Raw genomic sequence first — 9,687 nt, forward strand, 5'->3', positions numbered from 1 at the left:
TTGCTGTCCTTTTGTTCTTCAGTCTAGTTGTGGAGGACGTCACTTCACTGGCCCATGTTGGTATTGTGATCATTGCACTCTTCCCTGCTGAGGCAGATCCATCTCCCACCACTGGGCGGTTGCTCACGGCGGCTCACCACAGCTCACGAAAGCTAACGCCAACTGCTGGCCAGCCCCACTGCAGGCTACGCCGAAGGCAGCGTTTCATGGCAGCCCAGCTCCAGGTCAAGCTGTTGTTCACCATCTTAGCTGCAGAGTGCGCAGCATCACTGGCCCTCATGTGGGATCCGAACCAAGACTCTGCTGCTCAGAGCTGGCGTCCCAAGCCAACTCCTAACCAATGTGCCACTCGGCCGGCCCAGTCTCCAACTATTGAAGGGAGTCTCAAAGAATTTGTGGACCTATTTTAAAACCATCACAGTAAGGCAAGGAAAAAAGGTATATCCAAGATTTGGATCATCACTTGTGAATAGCAATACAAGGAGTCAGTGCAGTAAGTGATGGTTATACAAGTGTAGTAGTACCTTTTCAACCTGCTCTACATGACACGCAGGACAAGGAGAGCAGATGAAATGTTTGGAGTTTGGAAATGGTGATAGAAGAGTGTAGACTTTAGAGTGCTGGGGGATACTGAAGTATTTGAAATTCTTTTTTTCACAGTGATGTGGAAAGAGCTAATTACTTCCAAGAATGAAGTATCTATGATAGCGCTTTAGGAAAATGAACTTAATGTATTTGAGTGTCAAGTTCCTCATCTGTAAAATGGATTAGTATTGTCTGCATTACCTTCTCCACTGAGTTGTTATGCAGATAAAGTGAAATAACAGTTGGAAAATGACTTTGAAAAGAGTAAAACATTCTTCTAATACTTTATTGTTATCTTGTTATCACTGCACTCTGAAAAGTTAAAAGGGGCTGAGTTGATGGGGTGACAGGTTAGCTCAGTTGGTTAGAACATGGTGCTGATAACACCAAGGCTGCTGGTTTGATCCCCGCATTAGCTGTGCCCTCCTTAAGAAAGTCAACTATGCCATTATAACATGAAAGCAGTGTGTAATCAATGACCATGGCTGTTCCCCAATAAAATTTATAAGAAAAAAAAGGGGGGGCTGAGTTGATATTTTAAAATATTGCAAGCTGGGGCCAGCCGAGTGGCTCATTGGTTAAGAGTTGGCTTGGGAGCGCGAGCTCTGAGCAGTAGGGCCACCTGTTCGGATCCCACAAGGGCCAGTGATGCTGTGCCCTGTATAGCTAAAATGGTGAACAACAGCTTGACCTGGAGCTGGGCTGCCATGAGCCGCCATGAGCGGCCGTCCAATGGCTGGTGACCGATCTGCCTCAGCCAGGAAGAGCGCAATGATCACAATACCAACATGGGCCAGTGAAGCGACGTCCTCCACAACTAGACTGAAGAACAAAAGAATAGCAACTTGTCTGTTCCCCTTCCCTGATTCCCCAACGCTGTTCCCTTCCCCCAATTCCCCAATAAAATCTTAAAAAAGAAACATATTGCAAGCTGTACATTTTTTTCTCCTGCCACTTTGTAGTAATAATAGCCCATAATACTGTAATTGGAGGGGGGGGAAGCTCAATGTTCTTCACTCTTGTCCTTAGATGTCAATGAATATGCAGATGAGACCTGGGAAGTGAAAAGTCTCCTGAATTTTAAACAGAATGTTAAATACTCACACACACTTATAGGTGATGGTGGAAATTTTAATGTGTTTTATTCCTGTTAGCAGCTTGTTCTCACAACCACTGGGCATAACAAGGTTAGTGCATTTGAGATCAGAAGATATTGGGCCTATAAAAGTAGACAAGGAAAGGTGTGAAGTAAGGAAGAAATGACCTCAGGGAAGCCATGCTTATCCCCATTTGTTGGGGAACCTGGCTGGCCTCCCTACCAGCACCCCCTTCTCCTCAGTGTCCTTGTCCTAGGCTGAGGAATTCAAACTGCTTTTTTATCTCCTCTTTAACTCTGCCACATCCTTCATAACTTCTGGAATTCAGAATCTGTTGCTGTCTTTCCACCTTCCTCCCCACCATCCTTATACTCTCCCTTAGCCCTTCCCTTAAAGTACAAATGACATTTTCTTTCAAAGGGTTTATTAAGCACACACACACACACACACACACACACACACTTTACAAAATTACATTAATAATAGATGCCCATTTTACAATGAGAGGCAAAATATCTTAATAATTTAGAGTATGGGCTTCAGAATGAGGTACCCAAAACTTGAATTCAAGGTCTGTGACCTTGGGCAAAGTGTTTGAGCCTTAGTTTCCTCATCTTAAATGTAATAAGTGTTCCTGCCTCCCAGGGTGATTGCAAAAATTAAATTAGTTAATACATATAAAGCATCTTAAATACTGTCTAGCATACAAGAAGCAGTATATGATACATGTTAACTAGAATTATATATAGAAAGCAAAGTAAAAAGAAAATTAAAACAACCTATGATCACAAGGGTTTTACTTCTGTTCACTAATAAGAAAAAAAGGATAACAAATTATAAATGTGAAGTTACAAAGCTTAAGAGATCTTCCTAAGCTCTTTTTTTTATTTTTGAAGATTTTTATTGGGGAATTGGGGGATGGGGAACAGACAAGTTGCTGTCCTTTTGTTCTTCAGTCTAGTTGTGGAGGACGTTGCTTCACTGGCCCAAGTTGGCACCATCATTGTGCTCTTCCCGGGCAAGGCAGATCAGTCACCGGCTTCTGGACAGCCGCTCATGGCAGCTGCTGGCCGCTCACGCTGGCTGCTGGCTACACATGGTAGCCCATGGCAACCCACTGCAGCAGTGGCTGCAGCCTATGCCATCTTCAGCGACTCACAGCAGCCCAGCTCCAGGTTGAACTGTTGTTCAGCATCTTAGCTGTAGAGGGCAGTGTCACTGGCCCTCATATGTGGTATCTGAACCGGGGCCCTCTGGAGTCCCAAGCCAGCTCTTAACCAATGCACCACTTGGCTGGCCCTTCCTAAGGTCTTCTAGTTTTGCTTTTTGGTCATTAGCTGTATCCACGTTCTTTGAAATAGTTAGAAATGCAATAGAATTTCCCTTCAAATTCGTTTCTGTGGGAAAAAGTCACTTAGTTTTCTCTTCTCCTGCCATCTTTCCTGCCTAGCCATTTCCCTGGACCTCTGTCCTATAAAGGAACAGTCTCCTAAGCCATTTCCTAAGAGTATTTCTATGCTTTCTGAAAACAAAGTTCTAGCTTCTCCTGGGAGGCAGCTTAATTTAGCTTGGCCTTAGTGGGCAGAATAGAAACCTAAGGGGTAGATAGTGATGTGGACAAATAAAGAAGCAAGGGAGTGGGGGAGACAAAGTACAATTTAGGAATCTTGTCAGTTTAAATTTCACAACATTGTAAAAGGATCTAGAGTGCCCATCACATAGCAGGCACTCCAAACATGGCAGCTCTGGTTGGGTACCTTAGTCTCATTTTAAGACTTCCTCTTTGTTTTTCCCTCTTTTCTTTTCCCCCATCAAGCAGTTGATCAGCTTTATGTTTATTGCCTTGGGTTGGGAGTGAGGTTGGGAGAGGAGAATATAGAAAGTAGGATAGGGTCGGTGAACAGATAGATAATGCCTGCCAAGCATTTTGCTTCCTTGGCAAAGTATTCAAGGGTAAGGGCATAGGATCTTGGCCAGATAAGGAAGGGGAAGGACCTTCACCAAACTAAGAAGAATTTCCCTCCCCTGGATTAGGAACAGGAAAGGAGAAAGGGGAAAGGTCTGTAGGGTCCTGAGAGCAGAGGGTTTGTGGGCCAAGTATACTCAAATATCTTTAGGGCCAGGGGACAGGCAGGGTTTTAAAAAAATATTTGTTTTATAAGTAAACCCTGCCTCCTTCACCCATTCATATTCTATCTTCCTAAACTGGATTTCATTGATACAGATTCACTCAAAACAGATGCACCTAACACATACCTAAAACTAGGAACTTTTGTAATACTTGAATTTGCATTTTGTTTCAATTTGAAAAGTTTTGGGGGACGAAAAAAAAAAAACAGACAAGCACTGAGAATAATAATAAATTTCCCAACTGTCCATTGCTTAGAATTAACAAATGTTAAGATTTCATGACTTTTGCTTCAGAATATTTCTCATAAAAATAGGACATTATAAATGTGTTGAAGCTTCCTTTCCCTAATCTCATTCATCTTCCATCCTCCTCGGAGGCTTCTAGTATCATGAATTTAATGTTTGTATGATCTAACTTTTTAAAAACCTTGGAGATATATATCTATATCTATATCTATATATATATGTAGATATATATCTATATCTACATATATAGATAGATAGATAGATAGATATAGATATATATCTCCTTTTGTAGATATATATCATTCTTTTGGGTGTTATTTTACATTTACATCAATTGTTCCATATTGCATGTAACAACATGTAATTTGTTTTCATTCACGTTGTGTTCAAGATGTGTTTGTATTGATACATATAAATCTAATAAATTTGTTGTAGCAGTTGTATAATTTTTCATTGTATAAATCTGTTTTTCAACCTTCCTTTTATTTTCTCCCCCAAGGAGAAAATTTAATTAATTACAAGTTACTAAATAAATCACATTTAATTTTAATTTCTCCCAACAAGATAAGTTAAATACTAAGGAATAAGGTTTTTGTTAGATAGGATTTTGTAGGATAGGGTCACTACCACAAACCACATCTAAGATTTTTGGCACTTCTAAGAACCAATTTTCACCCCTTTCGGGGTGACATCGCCCCTGTTGAGAAAGCATGGTATAAAAATACCATGTTTCTAATTTTTCATTTCAAAAAATGCTGCAATGAACAGCCTTAGGTATATACCTTCACACATATGCATTAAAATATATACTTTGAGATTATAAGGGTATGTTCAACTTTATTAAATCTTGTTAAATTGCTCTCCGAAGTGTTTATACTAATTTTTCAATATACCAATAGTGCATGGTTTCTCACCAGTACTGGAGTTGTCAGACTTTTTGATTTTGCCAATCTTGTGTGAAATGGTATACCATTGTTTCAATTTGCATTTTTCTAATTACTAGTGAGAATACTTTCATATGTTTATTGGCCATTTAGGTTTTCCCTTATATGAATTGCCTGTTTATACCCTTTGCCCATTTTACGTTGATTTTGGTCTTTTTCTTATTGGTTTGTAGAAAGAACACTGTTTCAGTCATCTATGTCACCCCAAAGTTGGCGGCATAAAACAACGATTTTATTAGGCCCAAGGATTCAAAGGTGTTCTTGAAGCTTAAGCTCCACTACATTCACGGCAAGCGGGTCCCTGTGAGAGCGTTTTCTATATTTTCTGAATCTCTTTCCCCCTTAAGATTCCGTGAACAAGCCTAAAACTAGAATCTCGGGACATTGTAGCACTACCCCATCACGCGTCGTGGGGGCTCCATTATTCGCCAAGTAGGTGTCTTGGGTGGGGCATGCCCATCTCCACTTTCTCCACTAGAGGTAGCTTTGGACAGCAATCCTTCCTTACTATGGGGAAGAAGGCGGAGACCTTTTCTACGACGCCGGTTGGTGGTCAGAGTCTTGCTCGACAAGGGCACTAGCGAATAGTTCTGAAGTGAGCAGCCGGAGTTTATGCACGTACAGCCAATAGAATGGCAGATGTGCAGCCAACGACCAATGAGGACTAGTCTTAAGGAACCTGAGGGCGGGGCTTTCCTGGAGGGGCGGACGCAGGGAAAAGCGTCTAAAGCGGACTCGGGGAGAGTCAGAAGCATATCCGGTGTTTGAAGAGCTGTGTGGGCTCCTGAGAGTCGGATAAGAAGGTACGTCTGAAGCTAGGACTGCGCAACCCTGGCGTGAGGAATGGAAGGGGGTTAGCAGTTATTGTGTGAACGCGAATGGGAGTAGTCTCCGTTTTCGGTCAGACTGTACCCTGTAGGAACAGGGCCCTGGTCTGCGATGGGACTCCGGAAAGCTGAGAGGGGAGGGGAAGACAGGAACCAGTACCGCGCAAGCGGAAATGTACCGGAGCGGGGGAGGGGCGGGGGCAAGTTCGCTGGGTTTTGGGGGGTGTCCAGGCGCCCGATCTGCGCGGGAGCGCTAGTGAATACCCCTTTTTAGCCTCCCTTTCCTCCTCCCTCCTATTCTGCGTTCCTTCTCCTCCTCCGCTTAGTGTAGACGCAGGGGCCCCTTGGCCCAGGCCCAGCCTGGACCTCTGGTATTCAGGGCACGTCTTTCCGTCCCTTCTTTCTGTGGTAAATGAAAGCGAAACCTCACAGGTTTGTGGTTTCCCCGACCCCACCCGACCGATCGCTGCTCTGCTACGGATCCTCTGGCCTCGCGACTCGGTGAGCGGCGGAGGCCGGGCCTTGAGAGGGGCCTGGTCGGGCAGGCTGTCCTGTCACGGCGGGGCGGGTGATGTCACACTCCTTTGTGACACGCGAGGCTCCTTAGTTAACGTGGAAGCCAACAGCAGAGGCGGGAGGTGAGAAGAGACGGGCTTGGCCTGGCTTCCTAGACCCACAGGGCAGCCTTGCTCTGGTCTGATTGGTTACCTTCGGACAGGTGAGGTGGTTTGGCTTTGTTTCACAGTGAGCTTTGTGGGCGTCTTTCTCAAAGTCCGATCAGGAAAGGCGGCATTGGGCGTTGTTTTTTTTCTTGGACCTACTTGCTGGAGCTGTGGTAATAAGTAGGCTGTGGTATTTTGTGTATTAAGAGTGGAATTGCTACCCCATGCCAGCCCAGGTTGCGTTGCCCACCCCGTTAGCCTTTCATTGATCAAAGAACATCAAAAACCTTTCTGAACTTGAGACTCTGTTTTAGCAATAGTTAATTTGTGAATGTGTAACCCAATAGAAGAGCTAACTGTGCCTGAAACACAGACAAAGATTTTAAGGTTAAAGGTTAACGAAGAATGAGCTTTTCTAGTTAACTATTGATATTTATTTCTATTTTATCTTTTGGTTCAATGTGTAATGTAAGAATTCAGTTCAAGCAAGATTATTCCAGTTGCACAAACCACTTCTTATGGCTCCTGTGAACACACTTGCTTCTGTAGTTATTAGATTTAATCTCTGATGTTTCCTTGTTCCTCTCTAATATTTTTTTTGTTCTGGCTTCAATAATATGTTGACATTTAGAGTTTCTCGTTTTCCTCCAGTGGGGACAGAATGGTTGAATCCTTTGAGAAATGCAATCTGTAATTTAGATTCAGAGTTTCCTTCTTACATTATTCATCTCGTGGAAACATGGCTTGTGTACCCTTTTTTCCCTTCTCTGCTATTGACCTAACTGAAGTCTTACTGCCCTAAAGAATAGGAAAGATAAAATGAACCCAGTTAATTGGCATTTCTGTATTTTTTCCTGTTATGGGTATAGTTTGTGCTTATTGTAGAAATGCTAAAAAATACAGAAAAGTGTAATAGGAATCAGCATATGTTACTTTTTTTCCCCTAAGATTTCGTTTGACCTATGGTCTGGAACCGCGTTAATGAAAACTTGCTTTTCTACTCTAGGGTGTAATAGTAGAAAGAGTACCAGGCTTTAGAGGTCAGAAGACCCCTAACCTGGTTCAACTATTTATTTTAACTTACTGATGTTGGTCAAGTCAATACTAATTCCCATTTAGCACTTTACAGTGATTTCACTCAGATTTTTTTTTATTGGCAGTCAATAAGCTTGGTAGACCCAGGTGTTTATTAAATTTTATATATATATATANCTCGCCCAGGAAGAGCGCAATGATAGTGCCAACTTGGGCCAGTGAAGCAACATCCTCCACAACTAGACTGAAGAACAAAAGGACAGCAGCTTGTCTGTTCCCCTTCCCCCAATTCCCCAGCTCTGTTCCCATCCCCCAATTCCCCAATAAAAATCTTTTTAAAAAAAGTATGTGGATGATAAATAAACACACGAAACGATGTTCAACATCATTAGTTATTAGGGAAATGCAAATTAAAACCACCATGAAATACCATTACACACCTAAAATGTAAAAGTCTGATCTGGGTATTGGTGAGGGTGTGGATAAACTGGACCTCTCATATATTGTTGGTGGGAGTGTAAAGGTACAACCACTTTGGGAAACAGTTTGGCAGTTACTCAAAATGTTAAACATACACTTACCATATGATTCAGTCATTCTATTCCTAAATATCTACCCAAAAGGAAACATACAGGCACACAAAGACTTGTACACAAATGTTTTTAGCATTTTACTTATAATAGCAAAAAACTGGAAAGAATCCCAAAGTTCATCACCAAGTGAATAGATAAACATATTATGATAATTTGTACAATGGGGTACTTCTCAGAAATAAAACGGAATGAACCATGAGACTACAACAATGAATGAATCTCAAATTTATGCTGAGTAAAATAAGCCAAACAAAAAAAGGATACATACTGTATGATTCCACTTATAGAAAATTCTAAAAAATTCAAACTATAGTGATGGAAAGCAGGTCTGTGGTTGTCTTGGGGATATGAAGGGTGAAGATAAAAGAAATTACAAAGGGACATGAGGACGTTTGAAGGGATAATGAGTATACTCATCATCTTGATTATGATGATGGTTTCATGTCAAAACTCATGAAATTGTACACTTTAAATATGTGCAGTTTATTATATGTCATTATTCTTAAATAAAGTTATTTAAAAGTTGGAATAAAGCAGAGACATTTGGACTGGAGGAAAAAACAAACAAACAAACCCTATACTCCTTGTATATATTCACTTATGTGATTGTTTGATGTCTGTCTTCCTCACTAGAGTAAAAACTGCATAAAGCTGGGGCCATGCCTATTTGCATTTATGTATCTCTCATGTTTAACATAGAATCTGGTGCATATTCGGAACATGACAAATATATGTTCAAGAAAAGAGAGAGAGAAGAGTTGAGAATAACTCCAAATTTTAACCCTGAGTAAAAGGGAGATTGTATTGCTATTGACAAATATGGAGGAATCATTAGGAAAGGCAGAGACAGAACAGTCCAAGAGGGTGAAGGAGAACCAGGTAGTAATGTGCCAGTAGAGCCAAAGGAAATAGTATGAAGGAGGAGAAGGATTAGAAAAAGGTCATTGGATTTCTAGATTTGGCAGGTAGTAGTCGTTGGTTCCCCAAAGGAAGTGATTTCAAACTGAAGCCAGGCTGTTCCTTGCCACCCAGTCTTCCCTATACACAGAACACAACACTTCCCCATACAGTAAAAGTATCCATTTCCTTTGCTCCATCTTCACAAGTTGTCATTCTAGTCCAAGCCCTCATTCTCTTTCACTTGTTCTAATAGCTCAACTCCTTTCTATGGTGCCACATTTGTTCTCATACAATTCATTTGCTACAAATCAACTAGAATGATTGTTTTAAAATACTAATCCAGTCATGTGCCTAGTTCTTCCGTGGAATCTCTTGGTAACTTAGTTCCCCTTTTGTACCCCAACGGCTAGCACCCTAATGTGCTCAAGTTGTGAAACCCTTAAGCTTTGTCACATTATCAGCTGGAATCAGGAAAGGAACTGAATAACAGTATTAGTTATATATTTCTGCATATCCAATTACCCCAAAACTTTGAGGCTTGAAACAGCAACAATAACAACAAGAACAACAAAAAGGGCCGGCCAAGTGGCTCAGTTGGTTAAGAGCTCGCTCAAGAGTTTGAGCTCTGAGCAACAGCGGTTCGAGTCCAGCCCGAGCTGAGCAGCCGC

The 9,687-nt window shown here is 41.6% G+C and overlaps 1 protein-coding gene across 2 annotated transcripts in view; it reads left to right on the forward strand.

Moving 5' to 3' along the window:
- Positions 1-5,706: 5,706 nt before the first annotated feature.
- TMBIM6 (transmembrane BAX inhibitor motif containing 6) overlaps positions 5,707-9,687 on the forward strand; it is a 28,221-nt gene continuing 24,240 nt past the window's right edge. Inside the window, exon 1 of one of the 2 annotated variants that reach the window (XM_019662324.1) lies at positions 5,707-5,805. The gene's annotated coding sequence lies outside the window, so the exon portion shown is untranslated. Of the gene's footprint in view, positions 5,806-6,311; positions 6,331-9,687 lie in introns of those variants that run through there. The other variant, XM_019662325.1, reaches the window with a different exon arrangement.

Source organism: Hipposideros armiger, unplaced genomic scaffold (assembly GCF_001890085.2).
Source record: "Hipposideros armiger isolate ML-2016 unplaced genomic scaffold, ASM189008v1 scaffold_371, whole genome shotgun sequence".
Lineage (NCBI taxonomy): Eukaryota > Metazoa > Chordata > Mammalia > Chiroptera > Hipposideridae > Hipposideros > Hipposideros armiger.